Genomic DNA, 24,498 nt, shown 5'->3' with positions numbered 1-24,498 from the left:
GGATCTCTGGACCTTAAATGGGTTTAGAAAGTGGCGATGTGAACGTCTTAACTGGCTGTTTTGTGTGGCTTAGCACAGGAGAAAGGAGCAGTCTTTTTATTTGGTTTTGTAATGATTAAAGGAGCAGACATGAAAGTGGGGTTAGCAGGCAGATATGGGTAGCGCGGGGGAGATGGTTGTCTATATTTTAATGTTTGGCAATTATAGTTAACCTTGTAGTTAAGATTATGTATTCCGTCCGAGAATTGAAGTGCATGGAATGTTAAAACGTGGTACATATTGTTTGGCTTGTGATGTTTTGTGCATTTTTGTCCCTTTTATTTTTTTTAGCCAAAAATAATTTGCTCAGCAGCTTAGGTTTAAAGCGATAATTAGTATGAATGGCTGTGCTAAATCAGGAAATGCAAGTTCTCTTAAATGAGAAGCGGTCTGTCTCAAGGTAGATCTTAGCAGCTCGTTTTAAGAGGTGTGCTAAAGTAGTTCAAATGCATTGAACATCTCGCGCTGCTTTTTTAGGAATGATGTCTGAATGGTTGAAGCAAATTACACAACAATTGTACAGGTACTATGCTACGCTTGTTATGTTGCACAATTATGAAAATTGAATCAGCTGTTAGAAAAGTAATCTCTGAAATCTACAGAGCAACAAGGGAGAATGTACCTGTACATTCTAATTACATGTAATGCATTACACAATTCTACACATGCCAACTGACTGATAAAAAAACAAAGCAGTCACTAACCTGGTGACTGATCAGTCTTCGGAGACTTCTTGTTGTAGATGACATCTGTGACGTCTCATGGCAATATATTCTTAAGGTTTCCTAGGGCGCTCAACACAGGCAATTCACTACTCTTGAATTTTTCTTTTCTTTTTTTTTTTTTTTTTTTTTACCATTCTACCCAAAAAATGCTTTCCAATTTTGAAACGTTTTTTATTGATGTCAACACTGATATTCAATTAAAAGCTTGTGAAATTTTGGGCGTAAAAACACCTTCAAAGTTACTGCCTGTAAAAAGGCTGTCTTCAAACGTTGGCAGTGCCAATGTTGATGTATACAGAGTACAAAAGTATGTCCGTGGCACAAACCCCACCCCACTGCAAATTCCATCTCAACTCTCACCACACCACTACTTTACAAGACTAGCTTCAACCAGAGCATTGATTTAAGCTACCTAATATTTAAATCTAGTGTTGTAAAGTGGTAGACTTAGTATTGGAGAAATGCTTTATTTGGACAGTGTCTGTACCAAACATTTTGTTGACTTCACATTTTATAAGTTGTAACCCTTACATTCCATGCATGTTGTCCTTGCTTACATTACGCGCATGTTGTATGTGTATGCTTATTTGGGGCGTATTGCTTCTAGTGGTCCTGTGTGTACTTGTTTGGTATTTTTCTGGTGGTGGAGGGGGTATATATGTGGTGTCTATGGCTATACTGAACGTTACTTGTGTGTGTTCCTATTCTTTTTGTGTTGTCCATGCTTGGGTAAGTTCCAAATGTCTGTTTTGTGCGTATTATGAACTTTTTTGCGTTTGCACATTGTTTATCACTCATATTCATAGTGTATTCTGTGCTTGCTTACGTTCTGAATGCATTTGTAAGTGAGCTTATTCAGAATGTATTGTTTGTAGTTGTTGCGTGTGTTCCAAGTGTACTATTTTGTGTTGGTTTGTGAAAGGTATTACCCCATTGGATTTCTGGTGCCTAGTTGTCCTTTCGAATATTTTGAGCAAAAAATATATATAGTCGGCATATTATCTGGGCTTACATTCCATGCCTAGCGTGTGTGAATTGTGGTTGCTACTATTCCAAGTGCATTCTTTATGCATACGTATATTTCAAAGTTATTTTTGCGTGGGTGTTTGGGAATGCACTGTTTACTTGTATTCTGCATATTGTTGCTGATCATAGTAAGTGAGAGCACAATTGAATAATCCAGAAATGCACTTATTTGTTTGTACTGCCATCCTTTTGGTGTGATTTGAATTGGAAGTTACAGCAGGGGCAAACATGTTGAGTTACAAGCTACTAGCCATTCACTCGCCCGCTCAATTGTATACATGCATAGAACACCCAATTTCTTGCTCGCCAAGAGTTGCATATAACTAACCAATGGCCGGTGCAAATTTTGCGCCCTGTGTACAGTAGTTGGATTTTATAAAGTGCATATCTCTGGTGTGGCCAACATTTTTGGAATTCTTGCAGCATGCACTTACACATTGCTCTTACTTGGCGCATGTTAAAATCAAAGCAGACCACATTGAAAGATGCACCCTGAAGTTTTTGTGTAGTCTGGGGAAACCCAATGCCAACAAATATATTTCAGTTAATTATCTATGTGAAGAAGCTCTTGATAGCGCACAGTATTTGCTATGTGTTCCAATGTGAATGGAAAAGATCTTTGCTACATTTAGTGAACGTACTTGAACGGGCCAGTTTTGTTTTTTTGTTGAGGTGTACAAAGGAAAACGTTTATTCAGTTTGCTATATAAACGTTCATGTACCCTTCTCCATAGTGTCATTAATGAAACACTATAATCTAGAAAACGCACTTGTCCTCCCCGCCAAACCCAGCCAATAAATAACAAATCAAAGAGCACAGATCCCATACAAAGCCACAGAAAACACAAGGGCATGTACTAGATAACCAACCCCTTGTGATTACCCGCAGGGTTGGAGTTGTTCAATTTCTTATAACATAAGAGTAACTGATTTTTTTTTTGGTGATAAGTCTTACAGCAGATTAACACTGATCCAAGTATATTTATGATATCGGCCTAGGCCGATATCTGGGTGGATAGCTCAGCAAATGAAATGCTTGCTTTAGACATGGCACCAGTCTGCATTTCTCAATTTCAAATTCCAACAGGGAGGCTCAGCTTTTTATCCTTTTGAATGCCTGAAATTTGAATACCGTTAATTTGGGTAGTTAACACCTATTCATAAATCACTTATAACCCATATGTGAGAGTTGAGCTGCTATGATATATCTATAACGATTAGGAAATCCCAGTCCCCCATTATATCTATTTGCAATTAATTCTGACATATCTACCCCTAGTTTGACCTCTCCAGGTCAATTTTAATATTTTATTGGAAATATTATGACTAGAGGACACAGGGATCCATATCGGAAGACATAATAATGTAGTTTAGGAATAATATACATTTTTATAGATGTAATCCAGCCAAACCAAGAAATGTCCTCGTTTTCCCATTTTGTTAAATCGTAGTCAGTCCTTACATAGAGGGGATAACTGCCCGATATTCTCCTAGCTTATGGTTTCCTTGTTAAAGCAAAAATCAAAGGAGATCAGGGGCATTCTTGCTGGTTTCCCTTGATATTTTACCATGCACCGCTGCCATTTTCAGTCTGCAGGCAGATGTTATCAGAGTAGCATCCAGCAACGGATTATTTTTCAGTTAAAAACTTTTGCAAAGTGATATCTTTAATCTAGGGCTGAAGACTGGTGATTGATGTGTCGGATAGACCAAGAACCAGTATACTCTGTCAAATGCCTTGTTTGCACTATGTACTGTCATAAAGATATTTATTCAGTTTCCCCATCTTAATAATGTTAACGTATCTTAATGTCATGTGTGCTGTGGTTGCATAAGAAGCCAGGCTGTTTGAGACCAATGGGAGAACACCTATCAATCTAGATGCTAAGATCTTGGCTCTAATCAATACAGATGATTTATTCTATCGGAGAGTATGAGCAACATTGGGTAGCTACCTTCCCAAATTCCAGGAGGAGCGTCGTAAGAGAGGACCTCCCCTGCCCACCCAGTCATTGTGTCTGTATCTGCGAAAGAATGAAGAAAGGAATTTAGTACTTAAGTTGGTGGGCTAAGAAGTTGTGTTTTGAATGACTCCTAGAATAGAGCTGTAAACCCACCACGATCTGTAGCTTTGTTGATGATGTAATTGCTTGCTCAAACTCTTAATTTGTGATTTGACGTTTTAATTGTTCCTGATCGGGTTGAGATAATTGAGGGAGAAGAGGCCAAATTAAGGTAGTCTGATGGAAAACCTCGGCCTAAAACTTCCCCCAACAGCAATTTGTTATAGAAAGTCATGAGCACGTTCAACAGTATATTGAGGATTAGCTTGTTCAGATATTAAGCATGTAATATTTCTTGACTTATGTAAGTGACATTTTCAAAAGGGGTGTCAACTGGCCTGAGAGCAACACGTAGCTCATCCCAACACCACCAAAGGCACTTTTCCACCTGCTCAAGGCTAACTGCAGATGTCGGGGGCTCTATAAGAAACCTTCAGGATCGATCTGGCGACTGCTCAGGTGACCTGGGTTACTACGGGTGTATGAGCACTGCCCTTTTGGGCGTCCAGAGCTAAGGGAAGATGGAGCTACGGGTTACTGCTGTATCCTTCTGTTTCATCCTGTGTTCCCCATTTGCCACAAAAATGCCTTACATAAAGCACACAGCATCCAAATCAAACTCCAACACTCTTCTAAAACAACTATTTGCATATATCAGCATTCTTCTGAATTGTCACTCTGCATCTGCCCACGGACATGACATTAATGAACTCGTAGCACACTCCCCAGATCACCTATTATCCCTGACCTGTCCCTGCACTCCACCAGAGAGACCACTCACACTAAGAAGGTGGTGGCAGTGCCATCATATATAAAGATACTTGCACTTAGTAATCCCACACCCCACATACACATAATTTGAACCACAGTCTCACTTGCTCCCCTACACCACACCACACCCCTCCTTTGTTCACCTAATCGATTGCTTTCCTACACACAATCCGAACTTCCACACCTACTGGGCTGATTTTTCTACTAACAACCTCATTCCCCCCCCCCCCACACCCCTGCAACATCTACCGTGGTGACTTTAACCCTGGTAGTTCCCTTCCAGACACCAATTCCATACTCGAAAGGCTTTCCTTGCGCCACATAACCTCGCACAACTCCTCACCAATCCCACACATTGCTGGCAACACCCTGGACCTTTTGATGGCAAGCAAAAAGTAATGTCTCTGTGGATAATATCTGGGTAGTATGGTCTGACTACTTTGCTATCCCCTTCATGCGCCTACACAAAATCCCACTACATGCCACATATTCCCCTCGCTCCCTGTTGGGGAGAATTCTCATAAATGTGCTAATTCCCTTCACCTTAGAGACCCCCAGCAACTTTACTGGATTTTGAGGACTTGAATTTTTTTATCTGGAGAGAGTGTGAGCCTTTTTCCCACTCTCTCATGTATTTTGATGTGTTTTACTGTTGTGTGCTTTGATTATGGAGTTTTAGGTAACTCCATAGGCATCATCTTTTCATTGGTGTAACACAGCACCCTCAGTGCAATGACACAGGGGAAGCCTTTTAGGCAGTCCCAGGGTTTAATACCTTCTCTGGGATAAACTACTGTTTCCCAGAGAAAGTAAAGTTAAATTGACTTTACTAGTCTTTCCAAATTCCTAGACCCAGCACACACTATATTAAAATAGAGTGCTGGAGGGGTTACCTAGTATCCCCCATGTCTAGAAACGTATGTAGCAGTCAAATTCTACCCTTTCCTCTCGAAATGGCTGGTGGCAGTGGTTTTACAATGAACTACCTTGATTTTTCACGACCACGGACACTGGTAGCGTTAAATCGCGGCAGCCATGTTTTTCAAGATGGCATCTGAGCCTCCTTTGTTTAAACGGGTCCCGGTCTTCTTTTTTCGCCATTTCTTTTTGGAAAGGTCCTTCTAGAGTTTCTCTGCACACCAAACCAGGTTTGGTGCCTTTGGCGGGCTTCAGGACTGATGACCGCCCCTGGCACCCGAGTGTCTGGGGTAGGCAGGAAGTGAGGGAGGTGCCCGAAACTCGCTGTGCTTAGTCTCCTAGGAGACCCAAATGCACTCTGGCGTGATTGGCTGGCTGACTGTCCGGCAAGGACAGCCACCCTGCTGGGTGAGTGGCAGCTAGGCTGGAATTAATGGGAGAAAACTGTTTAAAAGGCGAGTCTCTTGGCTTGGAAGGCAGAGTCGACCACTGGAACGAAAGAACCGAAGACGAGCTGGAAGAGGACGGCTGCTGCAACTCCTGGACTGTTGGTTTGCCCGGTCAAGCCCTGCTGCAGGTCCGAATCGCCAAGTTCATCTCGACGGAGAAGCCCTTCAAGGACGACTTCTCCCTTTGAGTTGGTGGGACCAATCAACTCGTAAGCCACCTGGATACCATTCTCGGAGCAGGTTGTATTTTCCTCGGAGTGCTGCAGGAAACCGAATAGCCAGGGAGGAGGAGGAGACCAGTTTGTATGCTTGACTACAGCTACTGGTATTGAAGTTGTGAAGTTTGCTTTTGCCAGCTTTTTGACCAGTCCCAGTGCAGTGCAGGAGTCCCTCCCACCCTCCCCCTCTACCTCCCCCCCCCCCCCCCCCCGTCGTCCTCCCTCTTGTGCCCACGACTGAGGCTCAGGAACAGCGAGATCTGCCAGGAACAGACGTCTTCAGCTGCATCTTTTTCTTCATTGTAAGGTACTGTGAAAACCCGACCGAGAGAACTTACCTCTCACTGCGAAAGTGCTTCAAACTTTGGCAACTTGCAGGCCTAGTCAGCTTGTGACCCGACATATGAATCTTTCTTTTACAAGCTACTTCTGAGAACTTTGGCAAAGACTTTTCCGTTTACCTGCCAGAACTGCTTTATCATATACAAGACTTTAGCCTAACATATTGCATTGAATCAACTCCTCTGGTGAACTCAAACTATTTGCACTGTTTTAGAGTAACTGTAATATTTGTTTTAACTTTTTTCTTTTTTTTTTGCCATTACTTCAAATACTCTGAGTGCCATTTTGCTCCTCCTTCGAAGTAGTTTAAAAGCCTCAGAACCTGATCTTGTGAAGTACTAACGTATATTTTTGTGTGATATAGATGTGAATGTTTTATAAATGACTTATTAATTTAAAAGTGTTTTACCAAGAAACCTTGAGTATAAGAGTCTATTTGAATACCTGTAATTTATAGACCTCTGTGTAACACCCTTAGTGCTCACATTCCCTCTTGAGATGAGCCTGACTGCTCAGCAGCGCTATCACAAAACTGTGTAGTACAGACGTATACCAAAGGTTGGTTTTGCTTACACATGTAGTCCTAGTTGTGTGTAGTGGTCCCAAAGGGTACTGCATACAAGCTTTGCATAACACCCCCCAGCCAGACCAACCAAACACATTTTAGACATAGCCTTAGCATCACTCCTACTGCTCCCCCCGCCTACCTCATACTCTCATCCTTCCATCATACTCCACCATCACTCAGGCACTAAGACAAAATTGCACCCCGTGTATTTAAAAAAAAAAAAAAAAACCACAGCAACCACCACAAACCATGGTTCAACAGTTCCCTCTTCAACATTAAACAGGAAGCCAGGCGCCTGATAAAATAAAAAAGCATGGCAAAATAACCAATACCCCTCACCCACGACACCCCTCACACTGCCATAATAAATACAAAACAACATTCCCTCCAAGAATTCCAATGCGAAACCAGTTATACCCAGAAACTACATCTCCCTCTACCCACCATCCACTACATTATGCAACTTGCTCATTAACTACTTCAACTCAAAAATTCACATCAGGTGTGCCCTCTTCTCAGTTCATTCGCGCCCCCACTCCCAAACATTCAAACACATGGGACACCTTCCACCTCATTATCACCGACGCCCTCCACACTCCTGAAACAAAACCTGCACACTTTCTGGATGATGCATGCCGATTTCAAGCTGCACCCAATTGCATCGCCACCCTAGCTCCCCAACGGCTCAACAGCAACTCCTGTCGCTTACATACTGTCCCCACTGTACTCAAAATTGGACAAATCACGCCCCTCCAAAAAAGACTCCTCTCTCGATCCCACACTCCCTGAAAACTACTGCCCCATTACTTTCCTGCCATACTATGCCAGAATCGTGGAACGCTTTGTCACTACCAAACTGCAACAGCACATCACCACAAACCACATACGCCACCCCTTCTGATCTGACTTTCGACCTGGATACAGCACTGAGACGGCTACTCTTCACATCCTCAATGACCTTCACAGCATCACAGAAAAAAGGACACACAGCACTACTCGTACTCCTTGACCTCTCTGTAGCCTTCAACACCATCTACCATACAATTCTACTAGACATCCTAGCCCACAGGATGCATCTCTCTGGCACTGTACTCGACTGGCTCACCTCCTTGCTCACTGGCAGGCAGTGCTCCAGATACGATTTTGAAGTGGGAGAATTTTGCTCCCTATTTTTTTTTTAACGTTGGGGGTAAAATGTTTTTTAGGGAGTAAAAATGTAAGTGCAGTTCCCAATGGGAGTATTTTATGATGGAGTAAAAATGTTGCATGATCAGGTCCCCCTCACAATGGCTTCCCTTCTGTCCTGCCCCCAGTTTGTGGTGATCTGGGGATCCGTCTGGGCTCTGGGGGCCCTGAAAGGTCGACACCAGTCGGGGTTAGAAAGGTAGCGCTGGGAATCGGGCATGGTAGTCCACTACTGGAACCCAGCAGTCTGTGAAGCGGTGGAGAGCCCCCTCCCTAGCTGCTGTGTCCTTCTCTGCCACCAGAATCTCCCAAACATTTATCCACTAGAGGGCCCTCCTGCTATTTCCACTTCCGTCCCACTGTGATCTTGGCTGCTAGCAGCAAATGTGTAAGCAATTTGGCAGAGCATCCTGTTTTAGGATAGCAGTCTGGGCTTGCCACCCCCAGAGGATCACCTCTGGTTCCATCGGCAGTTTGCGCTGGGTAATGTCCTCGATGATGTGTATGATCTCCTTCCAGAAGGCTTGCACTGCCGGGCAACCCCACCACATGTGGAAAAAGGACCCCCTCTTGCTGCAGCGCCTCCAGCAGCTCTGGTCTATAACTGCGTTGCATCGGTGTAGGCGCTCTGGGGAGTAGTACCATTGGTGGAGGAGCTTCAGGGCGCATTCCTTGTTCGTGACGCATCTGGTGGTCGAGTTGATCCTTGTCCATATCTCCACCCATGTCTGGTCCTCGATGGGGTGTCCCAGGTCCGCCTCCCATCCGGACATATATGGGGTCTGACTTTTAACATGTCGTCCTGAAGGAGGCGATACAGCTTGGTGATCCGTCCCCGGCATGAGCCCCCCCCCCCCTTCCACCCCAATCTGTTCAAGGGGATGGAGGTTCCGGGTGGCCCCTAGGCGGACAGTTGGCTGCGAGATCCAGTGGCGCAGCTGGGCATATGCAAACCTTTCCCTTTCCATCAGCTGAAAGTGATCTTTGCATTCCTCGAAGCTGAGCGGGTTGTTGCCCTTGCAGAGATGGGAGAGGGATTGGAGGCCCCCTGCAGTTAATCAGCTAAAGCGTGTTGCCTCCATTCCTGGCGTGAAGTCAGGGTTCCAGATGACCGGGGAGAGCGGGTTCAGGCCCCTGGCAACATCTTCTTTCGTTGGGCCCATGACTACGCCCCTATGGTTGCTTTAGTGGTCGATAACATCTGTAGTCCGTGGCTCCGGCGAGCCCTTGGGATATGTGGCAGAGTGTAGCTGTGGCTGACATCTAGTTTGCACGATGCGTGTCCATTTGGGGGGGGGGCTTCTAGGTCCGCCCAGGCGACTGCGCTCGCTATTTGGTCCGCCAATAAATAGTTCATGAGGTTGAGCAGCCCGAAGCTGCCCCAGTCATCAGTAAGTGATGGAATCAGGTTTGCACCCCCCATTGTGGCGTCACCCCCATGCTGTCTGTCGATCGGGGGGCCTTTGCCGGGGCACTCATAGTATATTTATCATTTCTGATTTGCGTAGTTTATCAGTGGGGCATATCCTTCACCATTTCCCAGATGCAGTGGAGAGACCCGGGAGCGGCCTCCCAGGATCTGTGCATTCCGGATTCTGCCCACTGTAGTCAGCTTGGCTCTAATGAGGGCAGCGACGGACAGTCCAGGACATGGGTACTCTGTGCGACACGAGTGCCCGTTGGCTATGCCAGCCCAACAGCTCTGCAGCGCTCCTACTCCCTCAGGCTCCGCACGGCACAGAGCGCCGTGAAAACATGAGGGCGGCACTGGAGGCTGAGACTGGTCTGATTCTGTGTAGCAGACTCTAGTTTCCCCAAAATTCTGTGAGGTTGGTGTGTAGGCTCTCGCCTCACCTTCGGTATCAGCAGGACCCTGGCTCTTGGCGGAAAGTAGGATATTAGGCAGCCCCGGTGGAGCTGCAGATTTGTATGTCCACATCCGTTGGCTGCTAAGCAGCGCCCCCCCCGCTCTCTACTTGTTTGTGTGGCATTTCCACAGGTTTTTTTTCTGGATCGGAGCTTCCATCACAAAGTTCAATTTGTTCATTTTATCTTGTCCGTGCATTAAATATAGGATATCCTTGCGTTAAGAACTCTTGCTCACTCCAGATGCTATTCTGCTTCAGGGACGAAATGGGCACAAGCAAAATAAGCTGGGCTTTGAGTTTGTAAACCGGGACCCGCTGTGTCTTGCAGTAAGATACTATGGCGCTATGCCCTGTGTTTCATTTAGAATTTAAGCCCAAAGGGAAGTTGTATGGATTGTGATGGCTTAGAAGTCCACAAATGCACTCCATGCAGGGGTTTGCAAGACTGGGTCCTGAGTTATGCAAGTAAAATGTACAGCCGAAGTAGACCACAGATGATAGCCTTTAACTATAGTGTTTGAGAATGACATCTGCTGCTTTGACCAATGCGTTTCAGCATGTTGCAACAGGACTGAACAAGGCAACATCGCTCACTAGCTAGTATTGTGGTGGTACAACTACATAGCAGTATTTAGATGCCCAGATAAAGCCCCTGTTTCTTGAATTTAGTCCGGTAACTCCAAATACCTGGCCTTATCCCTGTGTAGAACCAACGACCTGACCAGTGCTGAGCCCGATTTTGGGTTTTTCCTGGGGGAAGGTGCTAGCTACTCCCTCTCAGCTGGCCTTATCTGACAGCCCGCTGACACGACTATGGCTATTCAGATGCCCAGACAGGAGCAGAGCCCTTACAGGTTAGCCTGCTGCACTCGCCAGTGGTATCGAATTGCTCTGCAAGCTTCTATCATGACGCACGCTCGGTGCATAAAAGACGATCACCATCTCCATCCAATCGGGGGTTTCTGAATGGATGAGTTTCCATTTAAAAAAAAAAAATAGTCGCCCAACTCCAGTTACATTGTGACGGCTCAGGCTTACGTAATTCAGCCCAGTGAAGCCTTCATCGAGCATGTCTGCTCTGCGGCTCTGCCAGGCCTGGCCCATCCCTCCAATATTTGTATTTTAAATTCTTTCAGTATTCAGATGTACTAACATTTTAACGGCACTAGTGATAGTGAAAACATTGGTGTCTTACAAGTACTCACATTGGCACATTATAAGCTGGCCTTCTCACCCAAGATGGCTGGCAACATTATTTTTCATGGTAGGCACAGAGGCCACCTTTCGTGCAACTTTATTTAATGCATTGCTAATAAGCCACAGCAACCAAATCCAAGTGGAAAACGAAACGTGAGACGTGAGCGGTGAGCATTGACGCTGCTGCTTGATCCCAATATACCAGTCAGGCCTTTTGTCGTTAAGGACTGCAGGTACCAAACCCAACACCTGAAATGAAACTAGGTTCAAAGGCAAACACTTGGGAAGAGGTGAAACAATTAGGGGCATATTTATCATGAAGTAAGCTACTGACCCACAAGCCAGAGCACTCTTTGATACAATTACTCCTAAAGTACACATCCAAACAGAAGCACAAACCTCTTGATGGTGTTGGGATTGCATCGCAGTGCATGAGTTGTGTTGTGGTGACGGAAGGTAGAAGAGAGGCAAAGAACCTGCATTGGCCAAGCCAGATGGGCAGTTATTAGAAACCATACAGACGGTGAGTAGCTAAGTGAATTGAGCCACATTGTAGCTGGTCAGGCTTTCATGGAAAGGCTACAGTAGAGAGTCTGGACAAAAGGCAGCCCGGATCCAGGCACTGAAGAGAATACCTGTTAGGGACTCAAGTCTGAATAACTGCTTGTGGCAAAACCTCAAGCCATACTAAATACGTTTGCCACCTTAGATGACCCAGGTGGGAGGGGGAAAATCTACTGAGAAGTCTAGAGATCTGCTTGGAGCCTATACACAAAGGTTGTTTTCCTGTTACGAACAGCCAGCTGGGGGTCCTAGCTGAGTTCCTGGTAGCAGCTGTAAGGCTACTATACCAAGTAAAAAAATCTTACCATCTTTTAGAACCTGTGTGGGCGGCAGGGCGTCCTACCGAGAAGGGCCAATAATTCTACCAAAAAGCAGAAAGAAAAAACCCCAGGGAAACCCACATGTTTTGTCATGATAAAGGACCTAAAAGGAAGAGTTCAAGGATACCTAACATGGTTTATAGTCATAATACCGAACTTATAAATCTCGAAAAAAAAAATCTCGAAAAAAAAGGCTGAAAAAAAATGACGTTTTTTTTCGAAATGGGGGTTTCCCCCCAACCCCACTTTTTTTCTATTTTTTTTTATTTTAACCCTTTTTTTTTTTACTTACCTGACCCAAAAAATACATATATATATATATAAAAATCGATATTTTTTTTTTCGGCCTTTTTTTTTCGAGATTTTTGTTATTAGTTTTTTTTTCGGCCTTTTGACCGACCACCGCCTAACATGGTTTGTCTGTTAACAACTTTCAAAGCCATCACATCTCAGGGGACAAGGCGATGTGGAGATTACTGGACAAGTTCATGACAAAGACCAAGAAGTGTGCTGGGTATTTAACACTGCCTTGCGACCGATTAATTGGAAGGAAATTGTCCAGGAAGGGGGTGCCTCTGTAGTTTGGAATTTTGCTTAAAGAACAGACTTTGCATGTATAAATCTGTCCTTTTAACTCAGACCCCCATTTGATTTGGTTAAAGTTCCATCCTGAAATAAACTGCTCTATTTTGTGGTTTATTTCATCCTGCAGGTCCTGTTGATCGTCCCACTCTAACCTTGCTTGTAGTTTCGTGAAGAGGGAAACGCAAGCTCCTGAAACTTCAAGCCAGGGATGCCCAACTATTCCAAGCTAGGCTTGACAGGGGGTGGTGGGGCGGGAGGGTAACGTGTACTACTGAGCGTAGGAACTGTTAATCTATATTATTTAGTCACCATAGTCCGCAGGGTAGATCACCCTCTGAATAGCAGGCACTCTCGGTTACGTAGCTATTCATCATTGCCAAGCAGATTTGTTCTAATAACATGGAATCTCTTGTTCCAGCTACATCCTGTGAATTGGAGAAAAAAAAGCTGGTTGTACTCCATTACTGGAGCACAGGTGTTCTATTCCTTCCTCATCACAGTATGCATTTGTTTCACTTTTTATTTTGTTGTTACTTAGCTGTACAAAGTGCATCTGCGCAGTGCCAGAGAAGGGTTGCGTTAATACAAGCGTTCTTGATTTGTTTATGAAAAGCTCATTTTTTAGACCATAACCTGTTAATGATGATGTATCATTTTAATGCAGGCATGGAGGCTTCCATTATTTGAAGTGTAAACCCTCTGTAACGTATAGAGAGAAGCATGCTTTGATAACCTGCCATTAAATGTGGAAAACGTCGAAGAATGAAGCCAATCCGCCAAATTGCGCATAGCATCCAGTCTTCTACTGGAGAGCTAAACCCTGGGAGCTATTGCCACAATGTGTGGCTAAAAGTCCACATTCAGGTTGGGCAAACGTATCAAATAGCTAATTTGGCTCTGCTGAAGCCACAGCATTTTTTCCAGTCAGTTGGGAGTCTTCACGAATTCCATCGGGACTCTTAACAATTGTCCTGAAATTCATAAGCTTTGCCCATTAGACAAATTACAGTCCCTTTTGGATGACCTGGTCTGAGACGGTATCGTAGATAAAGTTGAGGTCTCGAGCTAGTTGCTATACATCATCCTGGAGTGAAAACGCGCACTGAGGAGACACCAGGATGTATGTAGTATGACGGTGCATCATCCGCAACTTAACATTTGACACTTATTCTTTACCGAATATAGGGCCATTTGTGTTTTGCACCAGGATGCCATGTTCTTAGCAACTGATCTCTGATCTTCCAATCATCAAATCGAGCTGCTTGAGTCAACCATGTAACTCCGCTTTCATCACACTGTTCAGTGCCTACCAGTTTCACCAAAGGTTATTGACTAGTCACAGCTAACACTGCATGAGGGACACACTCTTCAATGGCATCAGAGAGGCTGAATGCTTTCAAGAAGACGTCTTGATCTTCGCTGATCTAATAACCAGACATTCCACCACATTACAGAATTGTACTTCCCAAAAGGAAACTGAAAAGTGGAGCGTATTAACATGGGTCTCAAGGATACTGCGCTAGCAGCTTTGTTAAATGGTGATGTCGAAGGCTCATGCTTTTCATGTACTGATCCACCACACGACTTTGTCTTTTGGGGGTTATGTGGGGGTAAGGGGAACCACTCTCCTCGGCATGCAAGACTGTGCCTAGTAGACCTTTGATGGGTGGATATGGCTGCTCGTATTGATGTACGGATACATGACTGGCGTTACTGGCCAAGCAAGAGCTCACATATGTATAATATGCTGGTACCATTTTCTTCAAGTAAAGGGACCAAATGAACATTTCTTTAATTTTTGTAATTTTTTAAAAAGTGTTTATATAGCCCTTTGCATTTTTTAAATGAAACAGTGTAGTGAGTGATATGATGGCAAAAATAAAACGGAGAGAAGAACATACGAATTTTAGTAAACTGTACAAAGTGAAATTCGGGCAAGTATCCAAAATGTCCATTTAAAAAAAATAAAAACAAAAAAAAAACGCCTCTACCCATGACCAATAAATGAAAAAAATGTGCTGGTAGAGGGACTACCCTGCTAAATAGTAATTGAGGTGCAGATGGAAATGGGGCATGACCAACAATGGTTGTGGTAAGGAGGAAGCCAGAGAAGAGCACAGCCCTGCAGATAAAAGTATAACCTTGCTGATGACCATGGCTTTAAAACAAAGTCTAATGCTGTGCTATATGAGGCTAAAGGTTCAGTGGAGCTACGAAATCCACTCCACCCAAAAGCAGGCTGCGCGGGGCACAGGAAGCACCCCAAAGTTCACCAAATTAAAGCACCATCCAAGCGCCTTTTATTTTCAATGGCTCACTGCACTATGCATAGTCCTACTGGCATTCTAATGGCATGCCACTAATACAGCTTCCCCAAAATGAGTGCAGAGGGGGCTCGGAAGTACAGCATTGTGTTTGCCATTATCTGGATTCTGGAATATATATGTGATGGCCGTGTTATCAGTATGTGACTTTACTCCCCACATGGCTCTGAATAATGTTTTAATGCATCTACATGGTGTTACCTCTTATCCCCTCCCGGCTCCCAATCCCTGTCTGATGGGTCAGGGAACATGAGAATTTGATTTTCATTTTGTGTCCTTGTTAGGCAAAGTTTGAATGCAGTACCCTCTGGGAACACTACAAACAACTATGACTACAGGTATAGGCAACCCAACCTTTAGTATAAGCTTGTACTACACAGTTTTGGTAGCGTTTGGGCAGCCAGGCTTATCTCAAGAGGGGAAATGTGAGCAGTAGTGGAGTTGCACAAAGATTCACAGTTACAGGTATTCAAATAAACTCTTACACTCAAGGGTTCTTGCATAAACAATTATGAATTTATCAGTCAGTTATAAAGCCTTCTTCAGAAGGGAGCAATGTAATAGTAACACACACATATACTTCAGTATTGTACACTTTGAGTTTCCGAATCAGACAAGACCCTTTTGGGATGGCCCACAGATCCAACCTACACCCACAGGTGACTTCAGTAACAAGGATGCTGGGGACATTAATATCTTACTGTTGGCATTCAGAACACTCGGCAAAGGTTATTAGAACACAGGAGACCACACATTTCAGTGCAGATACTTTTCACTATAAGAGTTATTCAATTCAATAGGCTAAGCCAAAGTCAATGGGCAAAAGTCTTGGTTAGGATAACTCACTTCTGGTAAGTAAATGGAAATGTCTTTGCACAAGTGGAGTCTCTGATGAAAAGAAGAATCAAATGTAGGGCCACAAGCTGATTAGACTTGTGAGTTGTGGAAGTTACAAGCACTTCTACAGTAAGAGGTAAGTTCTCTTAGGATTGTTTTACAGTACGCTTTTATTGGTGGTATTCTGAGTGATTTTCCTCAATACAATGGTGAGTGTTTGGAAACACTACTTTGGCATTTGTGCGCTAATTCGGTCAGCCGACACGCGTTTCGACACGGAGGGTCTTTCTCAAGGCATGTGAACAGTGCTGTGAGCCCCAAGTGGGGTCCTGGTAACGTTTGTAGTGGCTGTCCTTGGGGCAGTCTTGGCCCCTGTTGGGCCCTATGTGTGAGTCCAATCTCGTTCTGTGTTGCTGCACTGCTGCTCCAAAGTAGTGTTTCCAAACACTCACCATTGTATTGAGGAAAATCACTCAGAATACCACCAATAAAAGCGAACCTGTATCGCATCAACTACCGTGTTAGAAAGATTTTTTTCAGAAATTTCAAGCAAGATAACTAGGAGTAAACCCACTTTATCTACTTACCAAATTGGGGTCCAGGCTAAACCCCAACCCACTCCTGTGATCTTGCGACACCAGAACATTCTTCCAACCCAAATATAAGTGGAGCTCAGCATAGGCAGGTTCCATTTCTAGAGCCAATTTAGACCCTTGTTTTACAGTACCTTGGTAAAGAAGAAAGGATGCAGCTGATGACTTCTGTTCCTGTGCAGCTCTCGCTGTTCCTGGGCCTCAGTCATGGGGACAAGAGGGAGGACGTCGGGGGACTTTCAGTGGCTGTTTCGGCTACCACAAATAGCAACAACACAGTTCCTGGCTGTCAAGGTGGACTGTCCTTGCTTCTGGGGTCCCGCACTCTGCTGAGGGGGATCGGGCTTGGTCAGTCCTGCTTTGTGGGAGTCCAGAGGATCTTCCAAAAGCTTTAGGCCAGCTTAAAAGTAACGCACACAATCTGGTGTCCCTCTCCCTGGCTATACGGTTTCCTGCAGCAACTCTGAGGAAGTTCAACCAGCTCCGAAATGGCTGTCCAGGTGGCTTACTTTTGGAGTTGATTGGTCCCACCGACTCAAAGGGAGAAGTCGTCCTTGCAGGGGCTTCTCTGTCGATATTAACTTGGCAAGTTGGCACTGTAGCAGGGCTTCACCGGGCAAACCAACTGTCCAGGAGTTGCAGCAGACGACCTCTTCAAGCTCTTTCTGTTCCTTCGTCCAGTGGTCGACTCTTCCTTCCAAGCCAAAAGACTTGCCTTTTATTCAGTTCTCTCCCATTCATTCCAGCCTAGCTGTCACTCACCCAGCAGAGTGGCTGTCCTTGTGAGACAGTCAGCCAGCCAATCACCAATGAGTGCATTTGGGTCTCCTATCAGACTAAGCACAGAGTTTCGGGCACTTCCCTCACTTCCTACCTACCCCAGACACTCTGGTGCCAGAGGCGGGTTTCACTCAGAAACCCTGCCAAAGGCGAAATGAGCAAAGAGATCAAACATGGTTTGGCGCACAGATCAACTCTCTAGTAGGACCTTTCCAAAAGACATGTTGAAAAAAGAAGACCGGGGACCATTTTGTCAAAGATGGCTCTGTGCCATTTTGAAAAAGATGGCTCCCGCAGTTAGCGTTACCGGAGCTGCGAACAGCCGCGGTAAATGCAAACCATGGTAGTTCGGAACGAAACCACTGCCACCAGCCATTCTGTGAGGAAAGGGTAACATAAAAATGTTACATGAGAATTTAGACACAAGATACTAAGTAACCCCTCCAGTACTCTATTGTAAGATAGGGTGTGCTGGGCCTAGCAAGTACAATGCTAAGTAAAGTCAATTTCACTTCGCTTCGCTTCACTTTACTGCTCTGGGAAACAGTAGTTTATCCCAGAGAAGGTATTTAAACCTTGGGAAATCTAAAAGACTTCCCTGTGCCACTGCACTGAAGGTGCTGTGTGACACAATGTAAAAGATGAGGCCCATGGAGTTTGTCAGACTCCATAACCAAAAGAAACACAGAGGTAAAATTCACATTAAAATGCATGAGAGAGTGGGGAAAAAGGGCCTCACTTATTCCAGGTTAATAAGTCCTCAAAATTCAGCAAAGTTGCTGGGGGGGCCTCTAAGGTGGAGGGAATTGGCACATTTTTGAGAATTCTCCCGAACAGTCCTGGACCCGGGAGTCCAGCTAATGCCTTGGTGGTGAACAGAGTCAAGTGAAGAGCTTTGTGTTCTAGGATTCCTGTCGAGTTCCCCAGTTAAAGGGGCCTGTTATTAGGTTTGCCTGAAAAGGAAGGGAAGAAATGCAAGGAATTTTCATGGGTAACTTGTTATCAAATAAAATAGTCACTTATTTTGGTGTTTGGTTAGAAGTGTTGGGGTGCCAGTTTTAAATGTAGTCTTAGTCTCGGTATTAGACTTACTACTTTTCATGTTGTGCTCTTTTACAAATGTTTGTTATCCTTTACCCTTGTGTTCTTTTGGGTTTGTTTGTGTAAGTGAAAACTGGTGGTGTACCTTCGCCTACCCCATCCTTGCGGAAGGTCAAACCGCAGCTAGCACGTTAATTTCCTAGAGCGTTGGTTACTGCTCTAGTGGCAAAAGGTTGCTTTTCGTTTCAGACCTCTGATAAAGGCTTCTTTCATGCCATCTGCCAGCACACTCACCTTTATTACACTAACTGACCACGCTCAAATGGGACTTGAAATGAAACCAAAATCTGGTCAGAAAATTCAATGGATTGCATCCTGTTCCTTGCAACCAACCATAACAAATATTGGGGTGAGACCCAAAAAAGAGATTACCATTTATAGAGGATATGGTCTTCAAGTGCATCGTAACAAAAAAGGACACCTGCTGGGGTGAAGAATCTGTCTGGGACCAGAGGATGTTACAAAGCCTTATAAAAGAAACCTTGCACAAAAGGACAGTGAGTATAATAACCATAATTATAATTCCAGGGGGTTAGCACCTTGTTGATATCCCAGATTGGTGCCTACCTGAGATTTGTGTCTCTGAAATCAAATGCCCTTAAGGAGGCAACAAACGGGCTCTAGACAGACTTGGACCAAGCAAGACGTGACTATAAAAGTGCTGAGGCCCAACAATCCTTTCTTTTATCCTATTTTCTGGACCCCCCAGTGATCGTGTTACTGCCTGGGAATAATGGAGGGTAGAGCTTTGTCTGCCTGCTCGATTAATCCTTAAAGTGTTGAGAGCTCTTGCAACCGCCTTGCCCCAAGCTACGTGAATCCCTATGTCGGTGGACATGCAGCGGACGACAGCAGTGTGGGTCCAGTGAGGACTCCTCTTGGTTTTCTCAGTCTGGATGGACCGAGAGGGTGGGTAGCCTGGCCCTACTGACAGAACCTGCATTCCCTGTCCAGCCTGGTGTGTGGCGGATGTGGAAAATCCTTGATCGGCTTGTGCGTGTGGTGAGAGGAGAGTCTTGGCGGCCTGCGGCCTGATGCTGTGGGCTTGACTCAGTCACACTATTGTGGTGCATGTAGACCTGACCAGGGGTGTTCAATGCTGGAGCGGCCTTGTGGGCTCTGGTGCTGATGCTGGAGGTGTGTTTCTAGATCTGAGTATCCTGTTTTGGAGTAGTTGCTTTGGTGCTGCTGGTGGGGGCAAATACTGCTGGGGTGGAGCGTTTGCGTTTCATCATCCCAGCTGAATGGGCTGAGCTCCTCCCAGTCTGAAGTTCTCTGTTGGGCTAGGCACTTTGCAGGGGTGGCTGTGACTGCTCTCGGGGCAGTGCAGTGCACCTCCCCACTTCTGTGTCACCCCTGGTTAAACTTAGACATGACATAAAGGGCTGAGGACCCACACAGTAAATATATGACCAGAGATAAACCTCCCCAGCAAAGGGATATGGACAGTTATGCAATGCTTTTGTAGACCCTGCAGTCTTCAGATGGGGATTCTGGGGTACAGGCAGGACCGTGAACAGGAATTGCAGATGAGTCCCTTACCCCGTCGGTTGCACTTGCAGTTATCCACAGCATTGGTGGATGGCAAAATTAATGTGCTGTTTGAACTCAATGTCCGAAGGCAGGATACACAGAAGATATTGGCATTGCTTTGGGGAGCAGAGCAAAGCGTCTGTGGCAGAGGACTCCTTTAAACCTACAGTCAAGTTATCGGAAAAGATGATGAATGAGGCAAGTAATGTCTGAATAGTTGGCCTTCCGAAGTTGGTAGAGGGACTGTCTATAAAGTTGTATTTGAAGGAGTGGTTTTGCATGGTGGTTTGGCCAACAAGACTATTACATTTTCTCTCTGTTGAAAATCCTACATAGTTCCGTCAAGGCCGCAAACTCTCTCTTTACTGACTGTGCCTGCGGTTGTGTTGGAGAAAATGGGGATTGGGGCTAGTTTTTGTCCTGAGTTAAGGTTCATTACAGCAGGACCACAGTTTGTGTGTGAGGTAATAGTGGGTATACAAAAGTGAATATTGTTAAGTGTGCCTGCCATGTCTCTGAAAATTGCAGGTCCTTCAGTAGTGTTGCCTGGCAGCAAAAACCTAGCAATGACTGATACTCAGTAGTCAGTCGGTTAGTAGTAATTGGGGTTTATGGGTATGGTAGGTTTGTGATCTGCACCTAGGCTTTCATAGGTAAAAAATAATATGGATACAGGCGACGCAATTGCACGTGCCTCCAAATGGAGATGTTGGCACTACCTACAATTAAAAAATTGATCTGGTATTAAACCAATAATCAAAACAAACCTAAGTTTTGAGTATACTATTTGTTTACCTATAGAAGCCTAGGCACAGATCACAAACCTCCCATACAGCCCAATTATTACTAACCGACTGAGTTAATAGTGCCCTCTGATCCCTTTCCTGTAGAAAGGGCTTTGAGGCATGGCTGCCCCTATCCTCGCTTCTTTTTATGCTGGCAGTGGAATCGCTTGTGGAGAGGTTACGGATGGTTCCCACCTGTAGAGGATGCAATTAGCCTAGTGGGAATGAGGATCATGTAGCTCTCAACGTGGACAACATGTTAGTTTGTTTGGGTGATCGAAGGTGACCTGGTCCCGGAATGATGGACAATCCATATGTTTGGGTCCTACAACAGGCTCATTGTTAAAATGGGGTACGTCTGTGCTCTACCCAGTACAGGGAGCGGAAGAAATACTGCCTCGAGATTGTAATATGGTTATCGCAAAGGATCCCTTTCAAATACATGGGGGTTTATGTATGTAATAATAACAGTAATTTTCTGCGCAGGAGTTTAGGCCCAATCACTTAGAGCTGTCATGTGAATGTTACACACTGGGCCGCGCTGCTGCTCAACCAATCGGGACAGACTGCCTTATTCGAAATTCGGACACAGCCAGATATCTTTTTATCCTCAAATACACCAGTGGTGATTCCTTAAATTGAGTTTGATAGGGTTGTAAAGGTACTCTGGACACTCATCTGGCTTTACAGACACTCTACAGGACGTCCTGGGAAGTGGTCTTCCCGATGTAAGGAGATATTATTGGGTGGCACAGCTGGTGGTAGCCTATGCATGGCTGTACAGTAGCCTGGAAGTCTCTCGTATTGGACTCGAAAGGCATTGCATGGGTGATGTGGTCATGCTGTAGGTATTATACCGGATGTATCGGAGTGGAGATTTGCCCTGGACATTGATGCAGGTGATACATGCTCACATGGAGGTCACAAGGACAATCGCATGGAACGGACTGGTCACCTTCGAGGCACCATTTATTATGTTTATTTTTTTTTTAAACATTTAAAATGATTTAGTTTGACATCAAACTTTACATTTTATCAGTGATGTTTCAACAAGTAGTGTGTACTACTTCGTTATGGAAAGAGAAAAGAAAGTTCTTTAGTCTCAAAGTTCGTCTGTGTTCACATCGGTGGATACAGAGATTCAAGTTTCTGTATTCTTTCAAGTTCTCTGTACTTCAACATTGTTCAGCATTGAGTCCCAAAATTGGATAGCTTGAAAGGTGAGTAATTTATCGTTTCCCATTATAATGTATGCCCAGCGTTCATTAATGTCCATTTTTTCTCACTTCTTGAGGGTGCGTATTAGCGTATCTTTTTCTGTTTATCACTTATTGCCAAGCATTCCATGATCAAGTGGAAAAGGTTTTCCGTTAGTTCGACGCAGTTACGAAATCTACAAAAATTCTTTTGGCGAGTAATACACAAGATATTCATAGGTCGGTAGAACATTCTGTCTTAGTTTTAGGAATGTCTCTCTGATGCGCCGATCCGGAAATGGATCCAAATATTGCGGCAGTTGATTGAGGACTCTTGATTCCATGTTGGAGTATATATCCATTCTTTTTGTGTCTTGATGCAATCATTTGTTTGGATTTTTACCTTTACTTTCTGTGAATGATTTATTAGCATCTCTTCAGTCACTTATGTATCTTCTATCAGTTCTTTACAATAAATTTTCCAAACTTTTATTACCGTGGAGTTTGTCGAATTTAATTTGTCATGAAGAATATTGATCGGAGGAATAATATCGTCTACCAATGTTTTCCTGTAAAAGTCTAGGTACTTCGAGGTGACTATGGAATCTAGGTTATTGTAGGAAATTGGGCAAAAATCTGAAGCCCAAAAGTCCGACCCCTATTTGTTCGAATATATATATATGTGGGGGGGGGGGTAAAGTTAATAAAAATGTATAGGGGGTAAGGTGGGGGGGGGGTTGTGGGGTCTCTCTCTCTCTCTCTCTCTCTCTCTCTCTCCACAATGAAAACACTTTGTTAAAGGGACGTTCTGGTTAAGTTGCACTAATACAAACCTATGAAATTCAGTAATAAAACGTTGTTAGAGGGATGTTATGGTTACAAGTAAAATCAAAAAAACCCTGAAATTCGCCAGTTATGGTAAGCTAAGCAACCATAACTCACGCCACCACCGTGCACTGCTAAGACTAACACCAGGACATCAAAGATGACATCACTCACAAATATCATTGATGACATCACATGTGCATTTACTTTTCATACAAGGGGTTGTGAATGTAATGTTGGCAAAAAAGTATCAGGGATTATCGGGAACCAAAGTGGGAACCCAGGGTGCTAAAACATAGATTTGTCTTTCTATAACTGTAAGAAGGAACAATTATTCTTCCTACAGCGTGACGCCTCCGGCGTCCCGCTGTAGGAAGAAAAATCCTTTTCCAAGAAAGCCAACATGGAAAGAGAAGGCGGGGCTCCATACACAGCCCCTCTTCCCTTGCCATGGCAGCCTGCAAAACCCTATGAACCTATTACCACAAGCACTTTTTTTCCCTTTCAAACCTATCCTACCTTCGAATAACTTTACCACATGGCCGGTCCCAGGTAGACATAGCCACTTTAAGACCATTTTTTGCCCCTAGCGGTCCTAGCCAGTAGCCAGATTGTCTGCGTCATGACCTTATGCCATAAGCCAGACAATCTGGCTACTGCCCAAGGCCACAGGCTATACCTCAGTTGCAAAACAATGCTTTAATGTCCTTGCCAATGCTCCTCACGAGTTTGCTCGAAATCTGCCCATGTTTTATATTTAAAAATGTATGTATATACAATAGTCATATAACTTAGCCCCCCCCCCCCCCCCCCTTGACAAAATCCATTCAGTCTTTACACAAACATTGAAGGTTGGGTCTATAATCTTTCTCAAAACTTTTGTTCACATTTGTCAAATAGCAAGTTATAAGCCATCTAAAAATGTTAAGAGCCCCCCCTCTAATTTCGCCCCCTCTTGAGAAAATCCCACAAAACTTTGCAAAACCATTCAGGATTAGTTCTAGAATAAAATTGCAAAATTACATGCAGTTTCATTGCATGGCTCAAAAGTTATAAGCCATCCAAAAACAGTTTTTCCCCAAACCTGTAAAGCAGAAATAGGTACAGATGTCCTAGGATATCTGAAGTGTCTGCGATACCACAGCACTGCCCCAGAACATCGGTGGACTTTCGGGGGTGAAACAACCCGTTTTTGGCTTCAGTGAAATGCTGCTTTTTAAAAAAACGTTTTCTCTGCACTGTCTGCAGAACCCCAAAAAGGCCGCAAATCCAAGATGGCGGGCGCTTCAGGAAAACCAACGCATTTCATGTTTTCTCACCAGCCAATCGGCGGCCGCGTCCCGATGTCTGCGGACCGCACAAGAATTTTCTGGCCAATCGGAGGCCAGTCTGCGGACCGAACAGGGAAGTGACCTAGATATCACTAATTTTTATTGCCTCAGGTTTTGGTCATTTAAAAAAAAAGACTGCCGCAAATTTGGTTAAAATCCGTCCAGCGGTTTGGGCTGTAGGCGTGAGCAGTTTTTTTTCCCCATCATGTCTATGGGGAAAAAGACATTTTGGGACCCGTCCTATAACTTTGCCCCCCCCCCCCCCCCCCCCCCCCCCCACCCTGGACCAAACTTTGCAAAAAAATTCGGAGTAGGCCATATACTCTTTATGCAAAGTTTGGTAAGGATTCGTCCT

General features: G+C 44.5%; 1 protein-coding gene across 4 annotated transcripts in view; it reads left to right on the top strand.

Annotated features, from left to right (window-relative positions):
- Positions 1-24,498, top strand: part of ZNF143 (zinc finger protein 143) — a 1,779,064-nt gene that overhangs the window by 2,091 nt on the left and 1,752,475 nt on the right. The gene's annotated exons all lie outside the window — the stretch shown is intronic.

Source organism: Ambystoma mexicanum, chromosome 11, assembly GCF_040938575.1.
Source record: "Ambystoma mexicanum isolate Mex_15411 chromosome 11, UKY_AmexF1_1, whole genome shotgun sequence".
Classification (NCBI taxonomy): domain Eukaryota; kingdom Metazoa; phylum Chordata; class Amphibia; order Caudata; family Ambystomatidae; genus Ambystoma; species Ambystoma mexicanum.
Note: the sequence above shows the minus strand (reverse complement) of the source record. Positions and strands in the feature narration are given on the sequence as shown.